Here is a 4,875-nt window from a genome sequence, read left to right on the forward strand (position 1 = left end):
GTTGCCGCGGAAGCTACAACCGCATGGGTGGGCTGTTGCATGGGCGAAGCAGGTGACGAGGACGGCCGCCGAGGGCAGGGACCCGCGACCAGGGCGGCCGGCGAAGACAGGCGGCGATCAGAGACGAGGAGGGCAGGCGAGGGGGCGGCGACAAGGGAAAATGCATGCGGCCGGTGAGACGGGGTTCCTTTTCCCGTCCGCGCTCGCGGGAGGAAGAAGACTACATGATTGGATAAAGATCCAATGGATCGGGACGGGGCAATCTGACGGCAAGGGTTGGACTGGCCGAAGCGTTCGGCCGGCGCCTAGCATCACCCATTAAAAATTGACTAAATCTTCAAACATATTTTGCCATTTGCATTTTAGCAATTCCGAAATAACACATGCTTGATTTTGAAGGAAATATGCCCTAAAGGCAATAATAAACTTGTTATTTATATTTTCTTATATCATGATAAATGTTTATTATTCATGCTATAATTGTATTAACCGGAAACTTGATACATGTGTGAATACATAGACAAACAAAATGTCCCTAGTATGCCTCTACTTGACTAGCTCGTTAATCAAAGATGGTTAAGTTTTCTAGCCATACACATGTGTTGTCATTTGATGAACGGGATCACATCATTAGAGAATGATGTGATGGACAAGACCCATCCATTAGCTTAGCACTATGATCATTTAGTTTATTGTTATTGCTTTCTTCATGACTTATACATGTCCCTATGACTATGAGGTTATGCAACTCCCGAATACCGGAGGAACACTTAGTGTGCTATCAAACGTCACAACATAACTGGGTGATTATAAAGATGCTCTACAAGTGTCTCCGATAGTGTTTGTTAAGTTGGCATATATCGAGATTAGGATTTGTCACTCCGATTATCGGAGAGGTATCTCTGGGCCCTCTCGGTAATGCTCATCACTATATGCTTTGCAAGCAATGTGACTAAAGAGTTAGTTATGGGATGATGCATTACGGAACAAGTAAAGAGACTTGCCGGTAATGATATTGAACTAGGTATTGAGATACCGACGATCGAATCTCGGGCAAGTAACATACCGATGACAAAGGGAACAACGTATGTTGTTATGCGGTTTAATCGGTAAAGATCTTCGTAGAATATGTAGGAACCAATATGAGCATCCAGGTTCCGCTATTGGTTATTGACCGAAAGTGAGCCTCGGTCATGTCTACATAGTTCTCGAACCCGTAGGGTCCGCACGCTTAATGTTCGATGACGATCGGTATTATGAGTTTATGTGTTTTAATGTACCGAAGGTAGTTCGGAGTTCCGGATGTGATCATGGACATGACGAGGAGTCTCGAAATGGCCGAGACATAAAGATCGATATATTGAAAGGCTATGTTTGGACATTGAAATGGTTCCGGATGAGTTCGGGCATTTACCGGACTACATGGGCTTTAGTGGAAGAGAGAGGAGAAGGCCAAGAGGATCCCCCCAAGCCCAATCCGAATTGGGAGGGGGGCCGGCCCCCCTTTCCTTCCTCCCCTCTCTCCCTTCCTTCCCCCTCCTAGTAGGACTAGGAAAGGGGGGAACCTACTCCTAGTAGGAGTAGGATTCCCCCCTTGGGGGCGCTCCCAAGGTGCCCGGCCGGCCCCCTCCTCCACCCTTTTATATAGGGGGAGGGGGCATCCCATAGACACACAAGTTGATTGTTTAGCTGTGTGCGGTGCACCTCTCCACAGAATTCCATCTCGGTCATATCGTTGTAGTGCTTAGGCGAAGTCCTGCCTCGGTAACTTCATCATCACCATCATCACACCGTCGTGCTGACGAAACTCTCCCTCGGCCCCAGCTGGATCAAGAGTATGAGGGACGTCACCGAGCTGAACATGTGTAGATCGCGGAGGTGCCGTACGTTCCGTACTTGATCGGTTGGATCGCGAAGACGTTCGACTACATCAACCGCGCTTCAGAACGCTTCCGCTTTCGGTCTACGAGGGTACGTAGACATACTCTCCCCCCCTCGTTGCTATGCATCTCCTAAATTGATCTTGCATGATCGTTTTTTTTTTGAAATACTTCGTTTCTCAACAGCTTTTTATACTGCCTCAAGTACACTATATTAACTAAGACTTTTTACCGCTCGTGCTACACATAACCACCATGACAACAAAGTTGCATGGTAATTTACAAAATAGAGTATTACCCAGGAGAACCTGGGTGCTCCACCCGCCCCATATGAAATTTAAATTCAAAAAATACCAGGAAAGTTTAAAAAATCTGGAATATTGGGACATCAAACTTGGGTACCCAATCTACTCCCATGTGAAGTTTCATAAAAAAATACTAGGAAATGCATCCGTGGCGAAGAAAATACAGTCCGGCCCAAGATAAATCCAAACCATTTTTCTATACATAGGAATTTTTTATCCTTTTTACTGAGAATGCGTTTCCTGTTTTTTTTTACGAAACTTCACATTGGACACCTAGGTTTGATATCCCAAAATCCCAGGTTTCTTTTTGAATTTTCTTGGTTTTTTCTGAATTTAATACCCTTATATGGGGTGGAGCACCCGAGTGCTCCAATCCTCTTTCGTTACTCACTGGTTACAAAAAAATAATATTGTGAACATGTTTGTTGGAAAATATCCAACTCTGATCGAGTTTAAAGCACTCGGCGAAGCAAGTATAAAAACAGATTGTCAAATAGAAATATATGGTTGGAGCTCAAAAATATTTTAAATTTCTTAAATCAGTTTGTAATGCATTGATGTCATTAGTCCCGTCACATCTTAGCAATGTAACTTCGTCATCCGTGTGCACCTAAATGTTTATGATTTGCGCCCAAATAGTAATAAAATATTATTGTACTGTTTTCGATGATCTAGGATGTTAGACTCGCCTATGGACATATGGGAGATATAGAATTCATTATATTTTTTCTCCATACCCATAATCAATATTATAAACTAGATAATGCCCCGCGCTACTGAGGAAATTTTTAGCAATGAATTTATCAAAAATAAAATGAGAATATATGAGAATAGCACACCACATTCAACCTAGCGGTAAATAGAGCGTGGATGCAAGTTATATTGGCTTGTAACATTCAAGTTCAATTATTTAGTGTTGAAAAATGAAAATGAAAATAATGATTTGGAGGGTTTTCATGTTCTTTGATGATGTGGAGGGCTTGCGTCTGGTAGAAAACTAGAAAGTTGAATGGTTGCTTGTGCGCTTGATGATGTGCAGGGCGCACATGTGGTGGAAAGTAGAAATTTAATTGTTTGCATGCGCTTGATGATGTGGATGGCTTGCATGTGCACTTCAGATGAGAGGTGGCATATGTGATGAAGTGGACATGCTGCATGTTAAAGATACTCCATCTGTTCCTTTTTACTCCGCATATAAGATTTTTGTCATGTCAAACTTTACAAACTTTGACCAAATTTATATAAGAAAATATTAACTTCTACAATACCAAATATACATAATATGAAGCTACATTCCATAATGAATCTAAAGATATTCCTTTGGTCTTGTAAATGTTGATACTTTTTTCTATAAGTTTAGTTAAAATAGAGATATTGTGACTTCAGACAAAGGTTATGTGGAGACTAAGAAGAAACGGAGGGAGTAAATAAGATAGTGGAGATGAACTTCTATAGGATTGGTTTAGCTAGGAAATTATAAATAAAAGAATGCCCCACGTTGCTCCTAGGAGAAATCCTAGTTGTCTGCTGTTGTCCCATCTCCTATTGCCTTCCTCGCTGCCGTCAAAGGAAGCTGGCAGCTAAGGGGGTGTTTGGTTCAGGGACTTTTTAGTCTCAGAGACTAGAAAAAGCTCCTAAAAAGTACCTAGAAACCAAACAGGAGGGACTTTTTTTACAGGGACTAAAAAAAGACTCTACTGAAAAGTTTTTTTAATTAGTCCTTGGGACTAGAAAAAGTCATAGGACTTCTGAACCAAACACCACCTAAGCTAGCTAGGCTGACAATGGCGATGAGGTTGTCTCCTCGCTGCACTGAGCCCTCCGTCTCGGGATCGACAACAACCCTAGACAACATGCGATCAAGAGGAGCCCAGACATCGAGTCAGCAACAGCCCAGCAGGCCGCCTCGGGCCACCATTGTATACTGTAGCAACTGCTATCGTATTTTGCTATAGTATACAAAGGATTTGGGCCTCATGCCTCGGGGCCTAGATCGGCCGCTGATTGCAGGTTGTCATGTCACCATGGCTGTAGGGACGGTGTGGTGCATGTGAATCTGACCCTATTTCAGCTCGCACTTTCTAGCGCGGCTGCGCGAGGATCTAGTCGACTATGGCAGCGATGACTCATGCCTCGACATGTAGTGGAAGAGTGTATTACGGCCTGATCCGGTGAGGGCCAATGTGTCGGGGTGTGCTACATACTGGCATAGGTAGATGTAGCGCCTCAACAATTGCCCGATGTGTCGATTGGTTTCATCCCGATCCACGGTCTAGTGCTAATCAGGACATTGTAGCAACACTTGTGGCAACTTGGCGGCGGCAACCACGTGGGCTTCATTTTTGGTGGACATTGTACCAAGTCGGTGATGATTAAGTCAAAAGGGGCTTTATCAACGCACTAGAAAATATAGCTCGGGATCTATTTCGTTTTTTTTGAGAGAGAAGGTGCTTGTTCCTACGTGTCACATCTGGATGATGATTAAGTCAAAAAAGGGCTTTATCAACATACTAGAAAATTAATATAGTGTAAATTCAGTGGCAAATTGAGTAGTAATATCTCGTATGAAGGTACTATGAAAATATCTATTGTTGTTGCTGGCGTGAAGGTACTATGAAAATATCTATCGAAAATTCTAAACGCACGGACTGGTTACTGGGTTTTACGGGCATATTCCAACTAATCACCCC

This window comes from Triticum aestivum, chromosome 5A (genome assembly GCF_018294505.1).
Source record: "Triticum aestivum cultivar Chinese Spring chromosome 5A, IWGSC CS RefSeq v2.1, whole genome shotgun sequence".
NCBI classification, from domain to species: Eukaryota; Viridiplantae; Streptophyta; class Magnoliopsida; order Poales; family Poaceae; genus Triticum; species Triticum aestivum.